Raw genomic sequence first — 27,805 nt, 5'->3', positions numbered from 1 at the left:
GAGATGGCCCAGTTTCTGGACACATACTCGGCATTAGAGAGAGCTCAGAGCTCAATAAAGAAAATCTTCCCGGGACGTGTTTTTTCCGGGACCGGACGACACAGGGGCCGAACGTCCGGTCGCTACAACTATCAGCGAAGGCCCCAGGGACAACAAGCCCAATACTGGGAAGGGAAACCTCAAGATACCTTCTTCCCATCCAGATCCAGATTTCCGAGAGCTCGGAGAGGGAGAGGATCTTATCGACAACCCAACCGGTGAGTACAACAAGCATGAGAGTAGGAGGGAGAACTCTCCAATGTTTGAGCGAGTGGCAAGCGTTGTCGCGCGATGCATGGGTGATACAAGCAGTGGCAAGGCTGCGGCTGGAGTTTGTAGGAAACCCCATACAGAGAGTAGAACCTTCCCCCATATATATGGCAACCGAGGAGTTACAGTTGTTGCACAATGAGCTCCTCAGTCTACTAAACAAGGGAGCTATAGAACGAGATATGCAAGAGGAGCCAGGTTTCCTCAGCAACATGTTTCTGGTCCACAGGGGAGACAAGACTCGGCCAGTCATAAACTTGAAGAGTTTAAACGCATTGCTCGAGTACAATCATTTGAAGATGGAAGGTATTCACCTTCTGCGCGATCTCCTGCGCCAAGGGGACTACTTAGCGCGCCTGGATCTCAAGGACGCTTATCTTAAAATTCCGATAGCTCAGGAATTTCAGAAGTATAGACCACACCAGCACTGCACTCCCCACCCTACCTGAGACTCAGTGATCTGCTTCCCACTATCTCCCCACCCACCCTAGCTGCTTGTAGATCCCTTGCTGCCAATAAAGATTGCCCACGGTAACAGCTCAGGAAGTCTTTATTCTATTAAAGACAAGGAGGCAAGCATTATGCTTTACTCCCTTTAATTACTGCCATTCAGCATTTTCAACAAAACATTTAAAACCGTAACATTTGCTCTTTTTTTCCTTCCTTATGTAAAAACTAAGGTTTGAGACCCAAAAAGGACACAGAACAAAGAGCCCCCGACCAAACGAAGAATACCGGCAAGTCCTTTTCAGGTACCTGGATTCCCGGGAAGGTTGGCGAGTCTCCAGAAGGGCTGTTAAGTATCTCAACACGGGTCAGGGACCCGCACCCTTTTATGAAGAATAACCTAAGTCATCTTCATAGTGACAGTACCTGGCAGAATAGTGAACCAAGTCTGCAGCACCAAGAAGAAAGAATCCAATGGATCTGGCACTTGTACCCTTTTATGAAGAGCAACCCAAATCATCTTCATAGTCACAGTACCTAGCAGGATAGTGAACCAGTTCTACAGCAAAAAGAGAAGAGAAGTACACAGGTCTAGGACCCACATCCAATAGACTGAGAATTAGTGTTTTAGGACTGTTGAAGTGCAAAACAAGTCTGGGGAAGGGAGACATCCCCCCTGGTAATATTGAACTGTGAATTGTGAAACCAAAAGGGGCAAGAAAGCCAGGGGAAGAGATGCACCAACCCCACCCCACCCGGACAGTGTGAACTGCATATTAAAAGCCAGGGAAGTGCTTTGGGGAAGGAAGTCTTTCCCCATCCTTTGTGAACCGTAAAACCAAGAGACATCAGGAGAAGGAAGCGGTGTCTCCTGTTGGTGTGCACCGAGAAGCCAAGAAAGATCAGGGCCAGGAAGTCCTCCTCCTGTTGTTGCATATTGTGAAATCAAACAGAAGAAGGCATGGGGAAGGGAGTCATTTCCTTGGCACTGTGGAAGCATTGAGAATATAAATACCTGGAGATGGGAGGCATTCTCAGGACCCCAGTACTGAAGGTTGTGTAGTGCGAGGACAAGAGAGATCAGGGGAAGGAAGCCATACCCCCTGGTATTGTGTATCATGAAGCCAAACAGAAGAAAGCCTGGGGATGGGAGTCATTCCCCTGGCACTGTGGAAGCATTGAGAATATAAATACCTGGAGATGGGAGGCATTCTCAGGACCCCAGTACTGAAGGTTGTGTAGTGCGAGGACAAGAGAGAGATCAGGGGAAGGAAGCCATACCCCCTGGTATTGTGTATCATGAAGCCAAACAGAAGAAGGCCTGGGGAAGGGAGTCATTCCCCTGGCACTGTGGAAGCATTGAGAATATAAATACCTGGAGATGGGAGGCATTCTCAGGACCCCAGTACTGAAGGTTGTGTAGTGCGAGGACAAGAGAGAGATCAGGGGAAGGAAGCCATACCCCCTGGTATTGTGTATCATGAAGCCAAACAGAAGAAAGCCTGGGGATGGGAGTCATTCCCCTGGCGCTGTGGAAGCATTGAGAACAAAATTCCTGGAGAAAGGAGGCATTCTGCAGGGACTCAATAGTGAAGAAAACTATGGGCAATAAGAAATTATGTTTGAATTGGAATTTTACCTTTGAATTGGTACTTAGAACTTTACGGCATCACAAGCTGGAACTTTGTTTCCCTGGAAGAAAACTAAGACCCTGGGAAGGAAGCCATTCTCTCAGGTGAAGTTCCCACTTACAATTGGAACTGTGGCTCAATGTCCAGAAGAAGGAAACCATTCTTCTGAACCAGGAAGATCCACTACCTCTTTAAGCATTAACCACCCGTTCCAAGGGGTGGAACGGGTAGTAACGCCCTGGGATGTTACCACCTGTTTCAGCCCTTGGAACTTTACTCTACTTTGCATTTCTACCATGCTGCAGGTACCCAAAGGTTAAGGGCGCAAACGGTTAATGCTATTAACGGTTAACGGGTGGTTAATGCTATTAGCACCCATCCCATGGGTTACAATGGGGCTAATTTAAAATATTTTCTTTACGTGAATGGGTCTCCTCGCCGTGTCCCGTTCATGGAATGAAAATACTATACAAACATGACCGCCATTGAAAAGGACGGCAGGGCTTCATGCGGAGCCCCTCTTCCATTTTCCATTGCGGCCAAATAGGGCAGAGCGGAAGGAGCGGCAGCAACAGCAGCGCACATGTCGCCGTAATGAGGTAAGTGGGGAGCAGGGGATTGTAAGAAAAGGAACAGTGGGATTGAGAATATGGCAGGCACACCGAAGTGGCCATCAGGCGGCTTGGAATGCGGGATAGATCAACAGTGTCCTAGCCTTCCGATTGGATGGCTCCCCTACCCCGCAGGGTCCAAATATTAGTTACAAGTGTGGGGGGACAAAAGTAGGCATTTTTTACTTGGACATTCTGACCTATTCCTTAGTTCCTTAGTAGAGGCGGGGAAACCACTCTTGAGTTAGGGAGGGATAGGTTTCCTCTTTCATTTTGAGAAAATAAAGGTTTATGCCAAAAAGCATGCCACCTGTGTGTCAGTCTCCTCCTTCTGCACCCTTACAGAATATAAAATGTAGGCTTGTTTCTTCCTTGTCTTGGCAACAAGGGCAACATCTATTTGGTCTTTGGTCCTGATTCTTCCAAAAGGCAGTCCAAGAATGCAAAGGTAGTGAATTAAAACAAAATCTTGTTTTGGCCCAGCATTCCAACAAATTCAGATGATGGCCTAATTGGGTTGAATGCCTTTGATGGTGATATGTGGATAATCTACCATCATCAAATTTGCGGCAGCTTCAGCCTCTCCAATCCCTGATAAGGTCACACTTAATTTCAAAGTGAAATGCTTGAGTTCTGTCTTTGTAAACTCAAGATTCATAGACCATAAATGAATAGCTTTAACTTCTGCTAAAGATTTTAAAAAAAGTTTTATATGGAGACATCTTCCCGGCACCTTGATGAGCGATAGAATGTTTGAAAATACTACTTTCAAATTAGAGTATGTCGATAGACAAATCTTAAGTGCAGCTCTATACCAGGCATATAAAAGACAATAGGTCTGGTTCAAGCCAGGGGAGCAGTTGGGGAGACCAATATCTTACAGAATTTTTTTTTCAATAACATGTAATTGAGAGTGGTTTTCAAAACCCCAGAGCTTGGATCCATAAATCCCAGTAGCCTTAACTCAGGCTTGATAGATGCACAAATCATCAGGACCGGTTGGCGTCTAATGTTTTTTGCAAATTCATCCACTGCACCCGCACTTTAAAGCATCTTTCTGGCAACCGTGTTCACAATGTCAAATCCTCTTAAGTTTTTAATAAGGATCACACTCAGATAGGTGAAGGAATCCTTCTCTGGAATAATCTCACCAGTCCCAGCTGTATAAATAAAATTACTCTGATTAGTTTTTATAGGTAAAAAATAAATGATCACCGATTCAGTAGCATTCACTTTTAAATCAAGAGAAGCCATAATCCAGACATATATGGATATCAATTATTATAATGAGAGCAACATCGTCTGCAGATGCCAGAAGGCAGGGATTTTTTTCAGGCTAAAAGCAGGCACATCCACTAAGGTCTCCAACAGTGCTTTTTTACTTGTTGGTATAAAGTGAAAACACAAGGGGAGCCAACACGCACCCTGTTTTAACTGGGAGCTAAAGGGTACAATCCACTGTGCCCCCTATTTTGGACAGCAGCCCGATTACCATTGTGGAGTTCGACTAGTATTCTTTTCAGATTCTCCGTGAACCCTGCTCACGGAGAACCCTCCACAGCTTTCCCCTATTAACTGAGTCAAAAGCTGTGGAGAGGTCCATAAAAGCCACATAATGGGTTCCTGCTTAATGTAAAAGGAATTGGCAAGAATATGGTAGAGATTTAGGACATGGTTAGCAGTGCCCATTCCGTGCCAGAAGACACGTTGGGAGCCAGAACATTATTGACCTCAAACCAATCAAATGAGGGAAAAGCTTGTAGGTAAATAGGTTACAGAGATATGGGCCGGTATTATGCATGAAGGGCAAGATTGTTTTTTTTTTTTTTTATAAATCAGAAACAAAAATGCAACCTTCAAAGAAGAAGGAAATGCTAACATGGAATTAAATGCAAAAAAGAATATGACTGCCCAAAAATGAGGATCATATTTAAATAAATCAAAAGGTACCCTGTGCAGACCCGGGGTTTTGCCTAACCTTTGGAGGTGAATCGCTTCCAATAATTTAATATCGTTAATTGGACTTTTCTCAATTTGTAATAAAACCATTAACAAAAGAATACATTCTGGAGAGTTCTCTGGTATTTATGTCTGTAAATTGAGGTTTCCTTAAGAAACACACCTATACAGTGTAATATGAATTGGAGAGACAATCATAAAATAATTAGGTTAAAATCCATAACAGCTCACACTAGTCCATAAAAACACCCATTTCCCACTGAACATATAATACAAGGACGTGTCGCCCAACAGGTGTGTCACATCATCCAGTCCAAACCATGTGCTAAGCACCATGACCGCAATAAGGTCAGACAGCATGGTCCACTCAAAATACAGTACACTCCCCATGCGCATGTGCAAATTCACAGAGCTTTATTCCTGAAAGGAGGCCATATTGCATACCAGTTGTAAGTTTGCTAATAGATTGTGCACAGAAGAATATATGTGCATGCACAAAGCACTAACTCAACTTTCTAAGGGGCAGAGCAGTTTAGGAAAAAAGCAGTTTGGCATGATAAACTTAACTGTATCAGAAACCATTCACTGGAGCTCATGAAATTTGAAAAGCATGCAAGGCATCCTGTAGCAAATCTAAATCCATCAACATGTGAGACTATTAAACATCAGAGTATGGTGAGATAGGCTTGTAGAGAACATGGCATGGGAAGAAAAGGCCTCCATGCAGTGCTCGGAGAAGAGGTTCAGGAAGAGATCCCTGGGTGAAGAATGTGACCACCTTCTTGCGAGAGTAGGTCCTCTCTTTGTGCAAGATGAATTGGAGTGCAGATGGACATGTCCAGAATGTCTAGGTACCACGTCCTCCTGGCCCGATCCGGAGCAATTAGGATCAAGGATTTCCCGAACTTCCTCAACCTCCTGATGATATGAGGAATGATGTGGACTCCAGAAAACGCGTACAGGATTGGAAATTCCCAGTCCATTACGAACCCAACTCCCAGACCTCCTCTCGGAGGAAGTTCCACCGGATGTGAACAGGTCCACTTGAGGTGTTCACCAAATGGCAAATATCTCTTTAAAGACTTCCTGAGCTGGTTCCCACTTGGTGAAGACTGTGCACTTCCTGCTCAGAGAGTCCAACGTTGTGTTCATCTATCCGGCAAGGTAAACAGCTGTGAGAGAGATTCCTTCTTGCAGTGCCCATAACCAGAGCTGCATTGTCACTTTGCACAGTGGTAGTGACCATGCACCTCCTCTCTTGTTAAGGTATACATGGCCACTGTATTGTCTGTCATTACCAGGACATTCGTCCCTCGTACAGAGGGCAGAAAGGCCATCCACGCTAGTCTAATTGCCCCCTGCTCCAAAAGGTTGATGCATAGTTTGGACTCCGATGGAGACCAACAATCACTGATCATCAGATCATTGGCGTGGGCTCCCCAGTCATCCATAACTACGGTTATCTCTGGCCATGGTTGTCAGAAAGGTTCCCCTTTCAGTATGCTCTCCTCGGAGGTCCAACACAGGAGATTCTGCGTGACCTTGCTCGGGGCCTGAAGTAGGTTGGTCATTCTGCCAGAGAACTGAGACCACTGGGACCTGAGGGCCCATTAGAGAGACCTCATTCTCAGACGAGCCTCTGGAACCAGGATAATGCAGGATGCCACGAGGCCGAGCAACCTAAAAAAAAAATATCAAAGGGCGGAATATGTTAGGCATTCTGAAACATGTTGACCATCTGCTGAGGCTTTCCCTGAGAAAGCATCCAGGAACGCTCCAATGAATTGAAGCTTTTGAGAAAGTATCATGTGGAACTTCTTGAAATAGAGGAGAAGCCCTGTCTGTGGAAAGAGTGGCAGGTGATGCTGAGAGGTTCCAGGACCTGTTCTGGAGAACAGGCATGGATCAGCCAATCGTCCTGGTAGGGGTATATGTGAATCCCCGACTCCTGAGACTTGCTGCCACTACCTCCATCAACATGTTGAAAGCCCTCGGGCGGAGGTGAGCCCAAATGGCAGAACACAAAACTTAAAGTGAGAACTGCCAGTGGCAAACCTTAGGTACTTCCTGTGCTTGTGATGAATATCAACATGAAAGTAAGCATCCTGAAGGTCCAATGAGATCATTAAATCCTGGAGCTGGAAGGCCTGAAGTATCTGAGAAACAGTAACCATTTTGAACTTGTCCTTCCTGATGAACTTGTTCAAGTATCTCAAGTATTGAGCCTGCTCCCTACAACAGTCCTGTGGACCAAGGACTCAGAGAGGTTGTGGGGCAGCTGTGGTAGTGGCTGATGGCAAGGAGTGGTGTGTGCTGTATATATAGTTGGTGACGTCATGCGCGAGAGCGTATGGAGGCCGTCGAGGGACATTGAGCTGACGCTGCACAGCGCCTTCTGCAGAGAGAAACATTTTCCAAAACAGCCGACGCTGGAATGAGATATATCAAAGATGAGGAATAGATGGAAGGACACAATCCATTTGAAGAGCTGCGGCAGAAAGAGGGGCTTTGAATGGGAGGTATTCTTATATGGAAAGTAGCTCTAGGGGAAAAGGCCAGGATCTGAGCATACCATTTGGAAGACTGCTTGGAAGCTGTGGGAAATAAATAGTGAATGAGGAATTTTGGGAGTAGCTGAACAAACATGAGACAGAGAGGTAAGTTGCACGGAAATCTCTGCAAGAAGAACTATTATAGGTGCTCTAGGAGTGTATGGATCTACATAGGGTTGAGGTTTTCAGAGGGGCTTATGAAAAAGGGACTCTGGAAGGCTCTAGAAGAGTGGTGTTCTAGTAGAGAAAAGTTGAAGATGCTGGAGAAGATGGGCAGTTATTGGACGAGAGAGGATGTGGGAAGGGAGGCTATAAAGTGATCTCTGGGAGAAGGTGGCTCTTGAGTAAGAGGCTCTTTTTTAGAGTGGATTGGTGGTAAGGTGGCTCATGGAGAGATGGAAGTTTGGAAGTAAAGGAAGGCTCTTAAAGGGGATCTATGGAAAGACACTGTGAAGCAGGACTCTGTAAAAGTCACTTGTAGACACAAGATTAAGATAAATAGGCAACATCAATATTAATACTCAGGGACATCAATACGTCAAAATAACCAGGGGTAATGTAAGCGACATCATGCACCAACAACATCACAGGAAGTGATGGTGTATGACCTTTGGCCCACAGGTGTAAAAAAAAGTATATAAGCGTACATTTCAGAAAAACTGACATAAAACCTTTTTAGAAACCAACCACATTTTAAGTTGATATTTCATGAAGGGGGTCATGTTATGACAAGGGTAGACAAAGTAGAATCAACATAGGTCAGGGGTGCTGGCATGCATATACCACTACAGCATCATGTGGTTATTTATCGTCATGTTATATCATTTCTAGCTACATATGTCAGGTGCTGCATAATAGAGAATGCCAAATGCAGCCTCTCTTTGAGGCTACTGCCATCTTATGTCTGTCTTAAACTTACAGCATAGGTACAGTCAAAATATATTGGTAACAGCTTTATTACTGCACTCATATGTGAAGGTGCAGCCTCAAGTACCCCAGTAATGCCATTCAGTGCTTTTTTAATGCAGTGTATAATGTACCATATGTGCAGCCTCATATGCAATTGAATCCATAATGTACCAAGCTCAAACTCAAATGATCCATTCACACTTAGGGAAGGGCGCTTAGAATACACGGTGTACCGCCCACTGTTTCCATCCACCCAAAGCCCTTCCCATGGGGGCGCCATCTTGATTGTGGGGAGGCAACAGGGCGCCTCTCCCTGCTGCCTTCTCACGACACAACCCCCAAAAACAATCCATACCTTTTCCCCACTGCGCTCCCTTCCCACTTACCTGCTGGGCCGGAGCTTTGTGCTCCGATACCGGCGCTCCTCCCGTCAACAGCCACCAAAGAAATGGAAAAGGGACTGTCCCCTTTCCTATTACAGCAAATATCTTCTTTTTATTCAATTTTTCTGGAAGATTGGGCTCGCACTATACGTGTTCAGCCCATCTCCCGCAAAAACAAAAAAAACATAAACCATTTGCACCCCAGATGAACCCTGGGGTGCAAATGGCTATCACTCCTTTGTAGGGGGCAGGCCTATCCGCTAATGGCCCAAAGCCCTTGGTAAGGCCCTCACGCCCAGGCTCGGGATGGCAGGCTGTTACCGGTCATGTCTGCCCCTTACCCCCTGACGTGGGGGTGACTGCCATATTAACACCTTATAGTTCTTAACATGAATGGTATCTTTACCATGGGTAATGTGCAGCCTCAAACACCACAGGACATAATGAATGCCTCATGTAACTGGTATGTCACTGTAATGTAATGTGCAACCACCTGATGCCCAGTTACTACTATCCTATTCCAACGAAATGCCTCATGGCATCTTTACCATCAGGGGTCTGCTGCCTGTGGCTAATCAGATGTTTTAGCCTATGGCGCCAACAAAGATGACTATGCAAACATTAACGGAGTTTGCAATATATATCATATATATATCATATTCCATTGCATTCAGAACGCAGTGTCCCTCAGCTTCAGACATGCCAGTATGAAATAAGATTCACACATCTCAAGGAAGCAAAGACACACATTTTAAAGCAACATCATACTGTGCCGCAACTGGACAGCTCAGCAAGTTAAAAGCTGAATGACATGTGCCAGCCTGCCCTTTCCAAGTTCATATTTCAAATGGGTTAAATCATCCCTTCATCCTTCTGAGGTTGATAAAGGAAGTACTATTGCATTTTGTAGTAACACCTATTTTCACAGCGCTTACAAGCAGGAGGACTCGGATGTCAAACATGAAGCACTATACATAAAACTATTTTAACAGGATATGGGAAAATGGCCACAGTAACTTCAAAAAATCGACTATGTTCACACAAGGTTATAGGCTTCAGAAAAATAAAACAATCAAGTTAACTCGAAATATGAAGCTCTGGGTGTGGGGCATGCAGACTGCCTGTTCTATATCGAAAAACACTTGGCTCCAGCTGCACCTTTTCTAATACAGCACATTAGAGACAGTTACACTTCATAGGGTGATTTCCGAATATAAAGAGGGCTCCAAGATTGTTTTTTATTTGTGTTCGCACATTGCCTCTGCCATCCTTGACCAGCGGTCGGAGAGGCAGTGCTAGAGGTCACAGAGGAGTCACCAGGTCCTGCAGCTGCAACCCCTCGTAACCAGGCTCGACTATCCTAAAGGGCAATAGGGTAATGAGAGAACCAAAAACACAAAGTGTTAGTGTTGGACAGTTTTTTGGGTCAAAGTGGGCCACTTTTATGGACAATGTCGGCCGTTTTGATGAGTAACTTCACTATGCAGTTAGTAGTGTTGACTAGTGTTGCTGAATAAATATTCTTTAAAATGCACAATTTGCATCACATTTCGATCAAAAAATATCCCTTGAGTACTATTCAAACAGTCTGCCACAAAAGGAATGAATTGCCATTTGCGACTGTGAGCCATGTTTTCATTGGTGCCCGAGAATTTTTTGCCCCAGTCCGATCTTCCTGGTAACCCTCAATTTTTGTCCGTGTTAATACCATTACTAATTTTAAATGATGGAATCTGGTCAACCTGACTTTAATGGGTATAATGTGATCTGCACAATCTGTGTTAATGTGTGCAATAAAACCTGACCATGAAAGGCATAATGAGGCCAGGAAACTGGAAGTGATGTGCTTATTGGGTACTAAGGAAACTGATGTAATGTGCTAACTGTGCATAGTGCAATCAATCAATGATGCGCTACTTGGGAATAATAGAAACTGTACTGGATGACACTATCCTAGATGTGCTATCTAGGTCTTAAGGAAACTCAAAATGATGGCAACTGATCCTAGAAACTTGAAACTGCATGTTATCCTTCTCGAATTAAGTGCCGCCTTTGACCTCCCGGACCACCACCTACTCCAGCATGCACTTGAGAAAGTAGCTAATTGCTCCAAGGAGGCAATTGGCTGGCTGGCCTCATTCCTTGCTGATAGAAAGTCCAAGATACATTGGGGAGATACATTCTCCCACGAGTCTGACATCTTTTGTGGTGTTCCGCAAGGAGCAAGTCTATCACTGCTACTGTTTAACTTGTACCTGAGGTTTCCCTGTAAAGTCCTGGACAATATCAATGCCTATTTCACTAACTACGCCGACGATACCCAGCTAGTAGTGGAGTTGAGCGATTATTATGTAAAGGACAGCCAAACAGTAAAGGACTTACACAGCATCATAGAATCATGGATGGACAATAACTGGATGTGCTTGAACGGTAATAAAACTGAGCTGATGGTTTTTGTCTCCCATCAAGCCAGAGCTAAATTACCGCCCCATTCATGATGAAGGACACATACATCCAAATGGTGAGTAAGGTTAAGAACCTAGGCATGACCCTGGAAGAACAAGTTACTAACCAACTGTTAACGTTCTTTCGACAGATGTCCCTCCAACGTATTCCACATCTTTGACATGTAATGTCCACAGCTGTGCACTTCGGAAACTTTTTCTGCAGAGGGCGTCCTGTGTCGATGATGTCGGTTCGATGTCCCTCGAAGGCCTCTGTCGAGGGCGACGTCACCGGATGTTATAAATAGGACGCACGGCGCCCATAGCCTCAGTTTAAGTTTATTCCCTCAGAACGTGTGGCACCAGTCTTATGCCTGCTTGACTGCACATAGCCTTGCGGAAACGTAAGCTGCAATCGCATAGGAAATTCTCCAGGGGGGCAGGCTGGGAGGGCAATGTGGAATACATTGGAGGAACATCAAGTCGAAAGAACGATACCAGGTGGTAAGTAACTTGTCTTTCAAATGGATTGTGTCCTCCAACGTATTCCACATCTTTGGCAGACTCTCAAGGCAGTACCAGTAAATGGAGGAGGGAAAAGAATTTAGAGTACAAAATTAAATTGCTGAATAAAGAACCGCCTTACCAAAGGCCATATCCTGACCATGGATGGTATCCAGTGAATAATGCTTAACAAAGGTGTGGAGCGAAGGCCATGTAGCGGCATCACAAATATTCTTAATAGGAACACCCCGCTGGAGGCCGGTGGAATTAGTCACGCCCCTAGTGGAATGAGCTTGCAACCATTCAGGAGGGTCCTTACCCGCCAATAGGTAACACTCCGTAATGGTGAGGATAATCCACTTGGACAAGGTCTGTTTTGTAACAGCCTGGCCCAATCAGTGTCCAGCATATCCTACAAGGATTTGATCGTCCACTCTGACCTTGGACATCCAAGAAATGTAAAAACTCAGAGCACTCCTAGGATCCAACCGATGGAGTCGCACCTCTTCCTTACCCGGATGAGGAGGAGGATAGAAAGATGGAAGAACCACTTTGACTCAAATGAAATTCCGAAATTACCTTAGGTAGAAAGGATGGACGGACCCCAAGTACAACCCTGTCCTTGGGAAACACAGTAAAGGGTGGCTTAGATGGAAGGGCCTGCAATTCACTCACTCTGCGAGCGGACGTACCCGCAACCAAGAATACTGTCTTGAAGGACAATAGTCTCAAAGGACAAGAGTGCAAAGGCTCAAGCGGAGCACCCATGAGAAATTTCAAAACCAAATTTAAATCCCAAACTGGCACCTGGAAAGGAGACGGCGGGAACACATTAGTCAGTCCTTTAAGAAATTGAGAAAGTAAGAACATTCTTCAGATGATCGCTTAAATATAGACAGTGCTGCCAGGTAACCCTTAATCGTACCAACTTTAAGGCCCCTGTGGGTCAAAGAAAGCTAAAAAGACAAAACCATAAGATTTGAGCACTGAAAAGGATCCACATTGTGACCTCTGCACCAGCCGCAGAACTTACGGCCGAAAGCAACACCTCCATAACGGCATCCGGGAGGTCCCAATCCTTATACCTCAACGTTTCAGATACCAAGCGTGAAGGTTGAGAGTTTTGACTACTGGATGGAGAACTTGACCCCCCTCGCACAAGAGCAGATCCTCGGCAGGGAAGACGGTGTGGAGGGCAGATGGACATTTCTAGAAGGTCCAGGTACCACGCTCTCCTGGCCCAATTCCGGAGCAATGAGGATCATGTGGGAACCGAACCTCCGTAACTTCTGCAACACATGAGGAATGACGGGGACTGGAGGAAACGTGTACAGCAGTGGGAATGACCAATCCACTACGAACGCTTCTCCTAAGGCTCCTCTTGGTGGAAATTCCCTTGAGCAGAAACTCTTGCACTTCCGGTTGACACTGGTGGCGAAGAGATCCACTGGCGGGGTTCCCCAAAGAGCGACGATCTCCAGAAGGACTTCCTGATCCAACTCCCACTAGAGAGATCATGCTCTGCCTGCTCAGAGCGTCCGCGCCGCATTTTCGTCTGCCGATGAACTGCCGAGATCGAAATTTCCTGCTGGATGGCCCAGAGCTGCATTGCCTCTCTGCACAACGGGAGTGACCCTACCGCACCTTTTTTGTTGAGGTAATGCATGGCCACTGTGTTGTCCGTCATGATCAGGACACTCTTCCCCCGTACAGAGAGCAGAAAAGCCTTCAGGGCTAGCCTGATGGCCCTCAGCTCTAACAGATTCATGTGGAGTCTGGACTCCAACGGAGACCAATGACCGCTGGCGGTCAAGTCGTTGGCATGAGCGCCCCATCCTGTGAAGGAAGCATCCGACACTACAGTTACCTACAGCCACGGTTGCCAAAACATTTCCCGCCTCATCAGGTTCCCTTCGTTGGCTCACTACAGAAGATCCTGGGAGACCGAGAGTGGAATCTGAACGGGATCCGTCATCTTGCCGGAGAACTGCAACCACTGCATCTTGAGGACAGATTGCAGGGATATCATCCGCAGTCTGGCCTCTGGCACCAGAAAAATTCAGGATGCCATGAGGCCGAGCAACCTTAAGAATTTGAAAGCCGGGAGACTCTGGGCATGTTGAAACTTGTCCACCATCTGCACAATGTGATGAGCCCTCACCTTGGGAGGAGAGCACTTCCCCCAAGGACGTGTCTAACACAGCCCAAATGTACTGGAGCTGTTGGGAAGGTGTCCGATGCACCTTCTTGAAATTCAGGGAGAAGCCCAGCCTGTGGAGGGTGTGGCAGGTGAGACCGAGATGATCCAACGCTTGCTCGGGAGAGCGCGCCCAGATCAGCCAGTCGTCCAGGTAGGGGTAGACGTGAATCCCCCTTGCCTGAGGTACGCTGCCACCACCACCATTAGCCTGGAGAAGACCCTCCGGGAGGAGGTCAATCCAAACGGCAGGACCCAAAATTGAAAGTGCGAGTTGCCAGCTGCAAACCTCAGGTACTTTCTGTGCTTGGGATGAATTGGCACATGAAAGTAAGCATCCTGTAGGTCCAGAGACACCAACCAATCCTGAAGTTGAAGGGCCTGGAGGACTTGAGAAAGAGTAACCATTTGAACTTGTCCTTCCTGAGAAGTTTGTTCAACAAACGCAAGTCCATGATGGGTCTCAATCCCCTGTCTTTCTTCGGGATCAAAAAATAAGGGGAATACCATTCCTTGTTCCTCTCCGCTACAGGCACCAGTTCTATAGCGCCTTTCTCCAGCGGGGTTAAGATTTCCTGCGCAAGGAGCGGATCTGGAAGCTTCAAAGAGAGTTTCGCTAGTGCATTGTCGTGAGGCCGCTCAAGGAAGGGAAGACAGTAGCCGTGGGCTATGATATCCAGAACCCACGCATCTGAAGTAATAGCTCACCATTCTTCTAGATGCTGACAGTCTGCCCCCAACCAGAGAACCATGGGACATGGCCTCATGACTGTTTAGAATCGGCTGCAGCAGTGCCTGAAGGCAAAGAGGCAGCTGCTTGAGCGGCTTGGCACCACGATTTCCCTGATCACCACAGGTACTATTTTGCTGGCCCTTTGACTGGCGGCCCCTCAAGTTTTACCAAAGGAGGTGTAGTAACAAAAAGAACATCCCCTACATTGCTGTCCCCCTAGGATGAAAAGGCAGAGGTTGACGCACAGCTGCTCTTAAAGATTTAGCCGCAGCTTTCGAGGTCTGCAACCTCTCAAGGCTCTCGTCAGCCTTGCAGCCAAACAAATGAGCTCCATCAAAGGGCATGTTCAGAAGACGAGCCTGCACATCCGGAGCAAAACCCAACTTCCGCAACCATGCAAATCTGTGTATAACGGTGCTCGCACCCATGGCACGGCTGACACTATCAGCCGTATCCAAACCCGACTGAAGGGATTCACACATGGCATCCTTTCCGTCTTGCACAAGAGCAAGGAACCCATCTCTTTCTTCCCCCTCAGGAATATGCTCTGTCGCTAACGAAACACAGTTCCACATAGTGTGTGAGAACCTTGCCAAGGCAAAAGTGGAGTTTGCCGATTTCAAGGCCATGCTCCCAGCAGAAAATACCTTCCGAGCCCAACCGTCGAAGCGCTTGTCGTCCCCATCAGGAGGGATGGTAGGGTAAGCTGCCTGCCTCGAGGTGGGTGTAGCCTCCTGAACCACCAAACTCTCGGGAGTGGGGTGAGTGGATAAATAGCTGGGGTCGCTAACAGAAGGGCAGTACTTCTTTGTCAAAGGTTAATTAACAGCCGGAAGAGATTCCTGGGACTGCCAAGCAGCTGCCACCCTTTTCTGTAAGGTGAGATAAAATGTTAACACCGGGTCAGAAGATGGACCTTGATCTAAGATATCAGTTACATCATCCTGTACAAAGTCTTCAGAATACTCCGAGACCCTAGCCATGAGCCTCCTGTATGAAGACTCAGCATGAGCCCCAGGCTCAGGCCTACCAAATTCCACTTCCGGAGAAGTATCCAGCCCACTGGCATCATGGAGGGTTTGCCCCAACTCCTCCAATTGACTGTCACCAGAAAAAACTGGAGCCACATCAAGTTCACCAGGGTCCTCAAAATCAGACCTTTCTTCCTCTTCATAAATGTCGTCCAGAGGGAGTTGAAACGGTGGCCTGGGGAAATAAGAGGATTCCAATACAGGCCTCACAAACTTCATAGTAGCCTTCCTAGGAGGATCCACGATATCCGGGTACTCCAATGGCAAATTGCGGGCAAAAATACCCGAAGGCGTCAAGGGCGCCAAAGGCTTCGACATCGAGAGCGTTGACAAACTCAACGTCGTGAGCGTCGATGGTCACGGCGTCGACACAGGTGCTGACGGCACCGTGGGCTGATACAACGGCAAAGCGTTGACGTCCGAGTCGGACGGACATGGTGGCGACCTAGTCGACGCCGGCTTCGAGCCCATAACAGGTTGCAACGTTCTCGCTAGAGACGAGGACCGAGACCTGGAGTCACGTCTCTTGCGACTGTCCTGAGCCTTGTCCGGACGGGACCTCGAAGGTTCCCGGTGCGAGTCGCGTCGTGGACCTGAGCCCGAAGGCGTGCGAGTCGCGGTACAAGACCGTTCCTTGTCAGCTTCGTTAGAAGGCACGACTGGAACCGTGCCCTGCGATTGAACTATCGCTAACATCTGCTCCTTAAAGGCATCCCATTCCTCCAGAGTCGAGGACTTCGTCGGGCATGCCACTTTCCTCGAGGCACCATCCTCCGAGGAGGACGTGGAAGGCGACGGTTGACGGCACTTCCTAGAGTGCCGGGACGAGGAAGACGAATGGCGGGAACCACTCCGGGACTGAGATCCCCAGGCCACCTCCCGACACGGAGAGTCACCCCTCGAGTCGTCGGTGGAAAACCCCTTGGATGAAAATGGAACTGAGGCTACAGGCGCCCTGCGTCCTGTTTATAACATCTGGTGATGATGCCCTCGACGGAGGCCTTTGAGGGACATCGACCCGACGTCATTGATGCAGGACGCCCTCTGCTGAAAAAGTTTCTGAAGTGCACACCTGTGGACATTACATGTAAAAGATGTGGAATACGTTGGAAGACACAATCCATTCGAAGCCTCTATGAGTTCAGAGGCTCAGGCTTTGTATGTGAGCAAAAACTGCTCATGTTACCTTAGGCTTCTTAGAGCGATCAAACCCTTCCTAAACGAAGCAAACTGTACCACTATAGCAAGAGCAACCATCTTATCTCGCCTGGATTCTGGGAATGCACTTCTCCTTGGGGCTAGCAAACAATGCACGGCCAAATACCAGATAATTCAAAACAATGCGGTCAGGATTATCAAACGGAAACCCAGGACAGAGCACATTAGTAAAGCAAGGAGGGAGCTACAATGGACTAATTGTGGTTAAGCCACACAAGAAAGCAAATGGTTTAGGCAGAGCCTTTCCTATATGTGCTGCTACGAATTGGAACAACCTACCACTGAACTTGAGACTAGAGCCCAATCATCTTATTTTCAGAAATAATCTGAAAACATATCTGTTTAAATGAATACATCTATCCCTTTAGTTAGCTAGGCAGTCCCACTCTTGTTTGGCTTGAGCCAAGTGTCTTGTCTTGATTAGTGTCTGATGTTTTGTCTGTGTCTTTTTGTTGTGCCCTGATGCCCGCAGGCTTCCAGCACCATAAAAATAAAAAATAAAAATAAATAAGTGAGCAGTGGCCAATGTTACTGGTCGAGTAAGCATTACAATGCAAAATCTGTCTGTAGATTTTTAAAAAGATTCTTAGGGAAAACCCCAACCAGATAAACATCTGTAAAGCAATCTTCAAATCTCAGTCTCTGATCAATGTTAACTGGTCGAAGGAGCTGTAAAATGCAGCATTTGATTAAGATATATGCTATGTGGAGAGCCCCCAAATCACTTTGTCAAGGGTTATCTTAATCCTTCAAAGCTGTCACCAGTCTTGCTTGTCAAATGTTTGTATAAATGCACAATATGCCACTAGATTTTCCATATATTGAACACACCACACACTTTATTATAGCAAGCTATTTCATTCCAATCTAATTTTAACGAAGGTACCCTTTTTAAAGATCTGCAACTGCTACTAGATTTCCGACACCTTAACTGTATTGACTAATGGGACACTGTAAATGAGTCTGGAGCCTTTAAAATCCTACCAATTTCTGTCCAGTTGTACTGGAGTGCTTAAAAATACATCATGTTTTGTGAGAGAACCACCAAACTCTATAAACAAATGAAAATAAAATAATTATTTTGCTTAACCTTAAAAAATCCAAATAATCGTTTCAATCAAAAGGTAGTTTATTTGATATATTTTGCAGGGCATTAAACATACTGCACTATGGGGCATCACAGCTCAAAAGTGAGCCAACTCTATAATATCAACGTCAAGCCTGTAGATGGCCAGACAACTGTTAGAGAAGATAATGCCACCTCTTGAAAAACGGTTGGAAGAATAAAGACCAGCAGCAGCTTCAAAGGCGGTTATAGCAGGTAAGGCAGATAATCATGGCAAGACATACCCGTTGGCACGTAAATAAAGATTGTAAAGCAATCAATGCAAGGTTCTTCTGCATAGATATTCATCCACAATGGTAGTTGACAGATGTAGTTCTTTTTTTTGGTCAAAAACACGGTTTTAGATTTCAGCATATTTAAGGCATAGTGTTACAACAATATTTGTTACAGGAGAAACAATGATACAGGAGAAACAAATACCTACTCGCTATCCCCCCAATTAGAACCTCCCTCCACACCCCTCTTAAGTCTGGTCCAGCATGAACATATAAGTCCCAATGTTAAACATGGTTAGAGAGATACATTGCCCCAACTATGATCATAGCCACACAGCCACATTCAAGGGCCCTCCTTTCAAGGTGCATCTTCCATCAAAGCCCCCCATTTCAGTCGTATTGGTATTTGTCACAGACCGTTGTGAACATCCCTTATAGCTTCTTGCATGTGTGGGAAACCTGAGCCATTTCTCACTGGCTATTCCCAGGGATCCTTTGCTCAGGTGGCCAGGGGAGGGCCATCACTCCTGGATCCCAACCCTGGGGGCAGACGAGCGAGGATCTCCCGGGCAGGGGGTCTTCGGGGTCTTTGGGAGACACGCCCTCAGACGAGACATGGTATTCCTCCCATACCGATACACCCATCCCCTCAGTGGTCATGGGATATTGTCAGCAGACTCCCATCATACACCAGTACCTTTCTGTAAGAAAATGGAGTAAACAACCAGGGAAAATAAAACCAAATAGAAAATCCATTCACCTATACACAATATATTTAACCCCTTCATCTTAATGAAAACCTACATGGTTTTTCCATGATTTCCAGGAAAACATACAACTCCCACAATCCCTACTTCCATTCTAGAAGTCCAACTACTGGGAGGAAGGAGATGCAGATGGGAGTAATGGGGATTACCCATAGGAATCAATAGGCAATGGATTCCTATGGGCAGTCTCCATATTGTCCTGATAATGAGGTCAGGCAGAGTCATGCAGGGAGGGACAACTACTCACACCTGACTACAATAAACTCTTTAAAAGAGAATAAAAGGTCACACTTCCACGCACACTCTGAGCGAGCTGGGGATGGTGAAGGAAGCAGAGAAGCCAGGAGGAAGGAGCCAGAGTATAAACCACCCTGGACGGCTTGGAGTGGGAAGGACTGCCAGGACACTGAGCATGTAAGCACGAGAGAGGCTGCAGTGTGGCGGGGCACCTATACATCTAGAAGACTAACCCAGGGGCAGTTGAGGCTGCCTGACCGTGCCCAACCCAGAACTCCTCCCCTGGGTCAGACTGAAATACCCAGGCTCTTGAGGGACAAGCAGTGAGACCCTGACCTCAGGAGGAAACCCATTTGAATACTTTATTTTAAGAACAGTGAAAGAGGAGTCTGAGCCCGACTGAGTGAGACCCATGAGGAATTAAGAGCGAGGTGGTGCACGGGTGAACGGCGGAGTTGGGGAGGTGTTGAGGCTGAACGAGTAACAGCCTTTGACTCCGACAACAAATTGTGAATCGAAGTGGTCCTGCAACAGGTCAAGAAAAATTCTGCGCACAGTCGAAAGTCTTCGATTTTTGAAGCAGAGAGAGGGACTTGAACCCGACGGATGGAAGTCCAATAAAAAGGTAAAGAAAGCTAGAGGCAGGGAGCCCCAGAAGTGAACTGAGGAAGGTCTTTAGGCAGATTATGGGGAACCTTTAATTGAAGAACAAACATTTATTAAGGAACTTGTGTCAGGATCTCATGGCACATTTACACATGTTCTAAGAGACACTATACTAGAAAATCCTCATTTAAGAGATTACACCATCACACACATATGTAGAAGTATGGTTGAATGAGGTATAGATGTTGATTCTGAATTTTACATTAGATTAGATTAACATTAAGGAAATGTATTTAAATAATCAGGAAGTGTCTAATTTCCCAAGCCAAGATGGTGAGTCTGTTCCACAACAGTGATTGGATGAGAAGTGCTGTGAGGTAACTTGGAACTTTCACCAAGATTCTAAACTGCTTTTCATTCCAGTTTCCTTAGAGGAAGGCAGCAGTTATTTTAGCTCTGAAGAAAAAATAACTAAATTTGAATTTGAGAAACTATTTAAGAAGAAGTTACTCTTGAGAAGGTAAAGTAGTTCAAGAAGAATTTATCCTGCATTGAAAGAACTATATTCCATACAGATGAAGCAAGCTAAGTCCATGAGTGGAGCATCATTATATTTATTATTCAAAATGACATTTACAAGTTCAGTCAAGAAATATTTTTTGAACTATAATTCTACAACGCAATGAACCTAATGTGCTCTAGCTCGAATTGTTTACCGTCTGATAAGTGAATGTTTGGTTTTTAGTACTTGCGGTTGCAGTTACTTTTCTCTAATTTAGCGTTTAGTATAATAAATGTGCTGAATTTTGGTCAAAATTGTATAATAGTGTTTATACTATAATAGAGTTTTAAAAATACTAATTTCTTTACTAACCAAAAGAAAACATTTATTTGAATGTTCGCGTGACATTCGTTTTTGATACTTAGAGGAACGGACCAGTAGACGTGTATCTGACGTCCTTCTTTGTTTATATTTACTTCCTGGTTGTGACGCATGAAATATTTTTGTGTAATCGGTTGCGCGGCAGGCGCGGCATCTGGGTGGATACTTGGATTTCCTTTGGTGCGTGGATCTTTTCCTGATCGCGTGGTGTGCGTGGCTCCTCTTTAGTGCGCGGTCTTCTTCAGCAGCGCGTTTCCGTTCTGGTATGCGCGGTGTGCGCGGCTCCTTTACAGTACGCGGTCATCTGCTACAGCGCGGAGCCTTTCAAGAGTGCGAGGTGTGTGCAGCTCCTCTTCAAGTGCGCGGTTCATTTTATGAAGGCGCGGTTTGGATCTGAGGCGAGTTATTTTTCGTTTGCTTCGTTATTTTTTATAGAGCACATCCTCATCTAAGATTCCTGAATCAATTTCAGTCAACGTATGAGCACGCTATTTCCAGACTTTAATAGAAGCTTATTCCTTGTCAAGACTTGTTCCTCAGTTAAAGTGAAAGTTACCAAGAAGAAATACCATTAACAATTCATTGTGATTTGGAGAAGTTTATAAACATTCAGTCAAGGACATTTATTTTCCAAGTCATATTCTTGAAGTATATTTTGGACACTTTAGCTTCATAATTAACTAAGACTCCAAGGTTTTCAGTTTGAATTTAAAGAAGAGATCAAAGAAAATATTTAATGATACTAAGCAATAATAAGCCTATCAGCAATTCAGCATAGGCTGCAGGTATATATACATAGATGTTAGTTAATACATACAAAAGTAATTGAAATTAATTAGAGTAATATTAATAGAATATTATATGTGTTTAGATCTTCACAGACTCAACACTGAAGAAGCATCTAGCCAGTATACCAGTTCCAGATGAATAACCAGTAGAGAAGAGGTCTACATAGAATACCAGTGAAGATCTGCTTTTGTTTTGTTCTCCATTCCTCTTTCCCCTTGGGTTTGCCAGTTTACTAATTATATCTTTTTGAGATTGTTGAATTGGCACATCTAGGGGGTCTGGTGGGCCAGCATCACTCCTGCAGGAAGATTCAAGATTGGACCATGACACTTGTGTGGGTGAACTGTGTAAAACCCAAGAATGTTGATCTGGACTTGAGGGAAGGAAAACCCGAGAAGTTAAGCCTCCTGAACTGATAGCTGAATGCTTAAAGGCCAAGAGAGCTCTGGAAGACAGGTTGGGCAGTTTAAGGTGTATTTGTATGGTTAGAGTGGGTCTCAGCCCGGTGGAGGGGGACCTGGGTGAACAGTAAATCACCTGAGAGAAGTTAGAAAGGAACTTTAATGTTTGTCGTTTTTCATCAGGCCCTCTGAAATAAGAGACTTTGAATAGCAAAGAGACTATATCAGAGAAGGCCCTGATGCGGAGGTTTTGAACTGCATGCTCTTGCTTGAGAAGCCAGAGAGTGTGCTAAGCTCAAGTGAGCCGCATTGTGCTGTGCTGAAAACGTAGGGAAGAGAAGCCAACGGCTTGAATATCCTGACATATCATTTCTCGAACATTTTTCTTTTGCATAACATTATTTCCCACACTATTTGTATTTAGAAATAAGTTTTGGCAAAAGGTTTATTAGTATAGGCCCTTTTATTTTGACAGACTCGACTAGGACTGCGTTATTATTATTTGATGGTCGTTGCTTGCTTCCAACCTTATAATTAGGTTTCTATAGGCGTTTTTCAAACCCAATTGAAGTTCAACAAACACCCTTATACTGTGATCACTTGTGTCTATCGTCTTAGTGTTGATACCATGGTTTCCGTACATATGTCACATAAATGGAGCACTCTGGGGCGATGCGGGCATGTAGTATACATAGGGCCTCATTACAGTTTTGGTGGTATCCCGCCGTTAAATCCGGCGGGATGCCACCAAAACCATAATACCGATTCCACCACTTTGAATGCGGGAATTACTGCACATTCCAAGTGGCCGAAACGCTGGTAAATCCCCATTCCACTGAGCTCTTTGCTGGAGGTAAACCAGTTCCCCACCAGCAAACTTGGGTTTTGCCAGGGCAGTAAAAGTGCCGGTGCCAGAATTACCAGCAGTTTTACCAGCACTTTTACTGCACCAGCAAAACTGTAATGAGGCCCATAGAGTCTGAACAAATGTAGGTCATGACTTACCCCCATTTTCGGGTAAATTGTCTCAACTGTTGGTTAAATCTGCCGTTACATCTTCCATTGCTAGTACGTTACACATTTTGGCCCACCAGAGGTTTATTTATGTGAGGTATCACCTGATCTTTCCATTTCGAGGCAGGACCATTTTAGCCACCAGCAGCATTAAGGTTATCTATCGACTCTCCTTCTTGTGAAAAAGTGGACATATTCCTTTTGTAGGGATACCTATTAGTATCAGCCCATGATCAAAGGGAAAAGTCTGCCCAAGTACTAGCGATGTGTGTGCTACAACCTCTTTCCAGAATGGTTTAATCTTGGGGAATCCCCATCACATATGCAAAAAAGTCCCCTTTGCCCTGCTCTCCCACCAGCATAGTGTCTGTGTCCCAGGATTCAGCCCGCTGATCTGTGCATGAGTCAGTACCACTCTGATACAATTGAAAAAGGCAGCTTATAAAGTTGTATCACTGTAGAGGGCTTTTTCATTCTCAACCAGATACCATCCCGCTCTTCATCCATAATCACCCTTCCTTGATATTTTCCCCACAACTTCATGTAGGCCCATTGTTTTTTTCTCTCTAGCGCGCAGAAAGATGCGATATAGGTTCGATATCAGCCCATTAGTTATGGCACTATTAACAGCAAATGTCTCAAAGGCCGACAATTGCCTTGTCACCGTTTCCCTTACCGCCATGTCCAGAAAATGTCTAATCTGGTAACATTGGTTGGGTCACTCGGGTGATGATATTGTTTACATTCTATGAAAGACTTAAAGGTCCCATTGCGGAAGAGGTCCGAAATGCACCATCCTCTATTATCCCTCCTTCCTCGGAATGCATTTGTTTGTTTGTTTATTTATTTACTTATTATGCACGCCAGACCCGAAGATGTCAGGGCGCAAGAGGGTAAGAAGGCATACAGCTTGGTTACATAGGTTGAGGTACAGATCAAGTATACAGACAAGGAGGTGAATACGCAAAAATATAAAAACATAAAATACAAAGTAAACAAAAAGGAGGTACAGGCATATAGATTAATACAGTGTGCTCGCTAATGTGGTATGTAGGACAGGTAAGGTTATTTACAATAGAGGTGCTAGACTAGAGAGGATTATCGTTCTATTTGAACCAATTTGTAGGATTGTGTCTGAATTTGGTGAATGTTTGGTCTGCTTTCAAAGTCCACAGTTGTGCTGACTTGACTGGGAAGCTAGAGCCCCACAATAGTGGAGAGTTTAAAGCGTGGCACATGGAGACAGTTGGAATTGACTGATCTAATGGGTCTGCTTGAGGCCATTTTAGTGATTCTTTCAGTCAGGTAACGTTCTTAACGTCGAGATGAAGTCTTGGTCCTCATGGACCGGCGTCACCGGGGAAGGAAAGGAAGTGAGCCCCCTAGATACTGCCAGCCTAACCCAGGCATGTAGCATCAGATTTGTCACTGGATTGACGTATAACGAATTTGGTCTTGCTTTTTTGGGTAACCACAGGGCCCTCCACAATGGTATTTACCGCCCCACCGTCATGTCCATAACCCACAATTGTTTAGAGGGTCACACTTCACAAGTTCCCTCAATATTCGCAGATGTGCCGCCTTGCTGTATGTCTGGAATTCTGGGGCATGTAAGCCCCCTCTACTCGCCTCTGCAATTAGATGAATTTGGAGATTCTGTCCTCCTTCCCTCTCCAGATGAATTTAGTGAAGTCTTTTTGGAGTTTCTGCAGTTCTGTTCTGAGGACCTTGACTGGTAATGCTTGCAATATATAGAAGAGGCAGGGGAGTACATATGATATACACTTGTGTATAGGCGCGTTACAAATGCCTTATCATATCATATCATGAAATGATATGGCACTTATAACGCGCCTATACACAAGTGTTTCAAGGCGCGATGAGGCAAGGGAGGGGGAACAGAGGGAAGACAGACAACAATCTTACTATGCCAGGTATCATTAAGCTCACGCAAGTGCATGGGAAGGGGGAAGGGGAAAAGTGTAGAGGGGGAGAGGGAGAGGACAGTGCGGTACATGGGATAAATAGAATAAATAAATCAATAAATAAAAAATACGGCCAGCTGGTGGCAAGGGTAAGTGCAGACATCAGGTGTTAAGCGCTGGTAGGGGGACTGTAAGGATACAGAAAACAGTCCCCAAGTGCGGGGGTTGCCAGGGAGGCAACTGGCAGGGGAGGTGACCTGGGCCCGAGATTAGAGGGTGGCCAGGTAACTAGTTGAATTTCAGTTTCAGCCAGGAATTCAGCAGGGGAGAGGAGGAGAGAAAGCAGAAGAAAAGAGGAAGGTTTTGAGGTGCTTCTGGAAATGGAGATGGTTCTCCTCAAGTTTCAGGGAGGCATGTTCCAGAGAGAGGTCCCAGCCGAAGAAAGAGATCTACCACCAACTCGTTGCTTGGAGAAGCGACTGACCCTGAGGGAGTTGGAAGCAGATGAGCGAAGAGCTCGAGAAGGAAGATATTTAGGAAGAGAGAGTTGAAGGTATTGAGGCCCCAGGCCCCAGAAGGCCTTGTGGACAATGCAGAGGGTTTTGAACTTAATCCTCGCAGCCACTGGGAGCCAGTGCAGAGATTTCAGTCCTGGAGAGATACAATCCCAGGGCTTGAGGGCAAGAACAAGTCTCACAGTCCTGTTCTGGATGAGTTGCAGAGGGCGGAAAGTAGAAGCAGGCAGATTTAGAAAGAGGCTGTTGCAATAGTCCAGCCTAGAGAGAACCAGAGCTCTGGAGACAGTGAGCTTCTAGGGAAAGGAAAGGAAATGAAGAATACCTCTGAGGAGGTTCAGCTGGTAGTGTGACTTCTTAGAGACGTCAGAGATGCGCAGAGAGAAGGAGAGTGTGGAGTCGAAGGTGACCCCAAGGTGTGGGAGCAGGAGGAGGGCCAAGAGAGGCCGGCCAGAGAGTGACAGGAAAGGAGGGCGCGGGTGCGCCGATGAGGAGAATCTCAGCCTTACTGGCATTAAGGCAGAGATCATTGGCGGCACACCACTCCTTGATAGCAGACAGACAGTCCGAGATGAGTGAAGGAGAAGAGGTGGCTGAAGGTATTGTATTTATTCTACCAAACCAAAAGATCAACAGCTTACCCCATATCTAGCCATATCGCCTCTTATCTGGGCCAACACCTCTGGGTAGTTTAGGCAGTATAACTTGCTGGTATTGGCCGATAGGCACACTCCATGATAGTGTACACTAGTTTGCGCCCACTTAAAGGGATAAGCCGCTTGCAGTGTTGTTCTTACGTCCGTGTGTGGTCAGATTAAGAATCTCTGACTTGCCAAGATTAACATGAAAGTCAGAGGCCAACCCATACTTCCCCAGCTCTGCCGAGACCGTCGCCAGGGAGGTTTCAGGATTTCAAATTGATAATATTACATCATCTGCAAATAACACTATTTTAAATTCGGCTCACCCAAATGTAACCAGTGTATTCCTGGGTCGACAAAAGGTTACATCACCATGGGGAAGAGCAAAGGCAACAGAGGGCAGTTGGGCCGACTCTGGCTCCTGCATAGGTAGCTGAGATCCATCTGATTATATTGGGGATAAACCCCGATTTTGCTAGTATGCCTTCCGAAAGACCCAGTTGATCCTGTCAAAAGCTTTTTCAGCATCCAGTGCCAGTAGAAGGCCCGGTTCACCCCAATCATTTAGTTTTGTCAATCAAGCGGACCAGCTTTCTGACATTTGGCCAAAGGATTGCCTGCTTGTTACAAATCCAGTCTGGTCAGGGTGAATGATTTGTGGGAGCATGGGTTCCAGCTTAAAAGCCAGTATTTTAGAAATTCTCTTTTTGTCCAGGTTGAGTAGCACTATGGGGTAGGATGAGCTGCAATTTATTGGGTCTTTTTCCTGTTTGTGTATCACACTAATGATAGCCTGGTTCATAATGTCTGTGATTGTCCCAGACGTTAAAAAAGAAAAAAATGCAACCATAGTCTGTATCAATTCCCTACAGAATACTTTAAATTGCGCAGTCAGGCCTTCGGGCCATGTACGCCTCTTACGCTGGGATGCAACAGCAGGTTTTGGGGATAGGGTGTTCCCTCCTTCCACTTATTTTTGGGTCAAGTGCTGCTTTCAATTGTGCTTGTGAAAGGGTTTCTGCAATTGGGATTTTGGTGCAGATGGCCGCTTCTCAGCAGCCACCCTCCCCCTAATTCGGCAGCGCTGGGGGTCCTCGATCTGGATCTACCCTCTTTGCACATATGGGAGGCAAAACAGGGCAGCGGAGCCCTGGCGTCAGCACAGCAGCCTCCACACCGTAGCACCAGTTTCGCTCTGACCTCTCTCCCCTTCGACCCGCCACCAGATCTCCACAGTCTACCTCCACTGCTCTGGGGGTTGGCTCTGTCAAGCTTTGCCCGGCTCTTCAAGCGGGAGCACCTCTCCTTTTTCTGTTGGTTTGTCAAGCACCACACGGCCCGTCCAGCAGGAGCGCTTCTCTTTGCGGAGCTCTCTGTGCCACTCCACCTTCCAGCAAGCATCAGGCACTTAAGATGATATGATATGATATATGGCATTTGTAACGCGCCTATACACAAGTGTTTCAAGGGGTGAAAAAGGCAGGCACAGAGTGTTTCAATTTACGAAGCAACCTTCTTTATTCAGAGCTACCATATTACAGGCGTGCTGAAGTTCATTCTGCCACCTCCGCATCATTCTCCTGATTCTATTCATGCCACTCGAGCTGTCAAAAAGTCATGAGGACAGCTTTATATATCGCCATGACTAGGAGATTCACAGAGGCGTGACCGTTCCACCCGCCATCTTGGCTCCGCCCCCTCAACAGATGTATTTCTTACAGAAGAAATAGGCTATGTGCTTAGAAGGGAGCTAAGAGT

At 45.8% G+C, this 27,805-nt stretch overlaps 1 protein-coding gene across 7 annotated transcripts in view; it reads right to left on the bottom strand.

The window, feature by feature from the left end:
• The window catches only part of METTL22 (methyltransferase 22, Kin17 lysine), a 711,415-nt gene that overhangs the window by 382,603 nt on the left and 301,007 nt on the right, over nucleotides 1-27,805 (bottom strand). The gene's annotated exons all lie outside the window — the stretch shown is intronic.

This window comes from Ambystoma mexicanum, chromosome 2q, assembly GCF_040938575.1.
Source record: "Ambystoma mexicanum isolate Mex_15411 chromosome 2q, UKY_AmexF1_1, whole genome shotgun sequence".
In the NCBI taxonomy this organism is placed as follows: domain Eukaryota; kingdom Metazoa; phylum Chordata; class Amphibia; order Caudata; family Ambystomatidae; genus Ambystoma; species Ambystoma mexicanum.
Note: the sequence above shows the minus strand (reverse complement) of the source record. Positions and strands in the feature narration are given on the sequence as shown.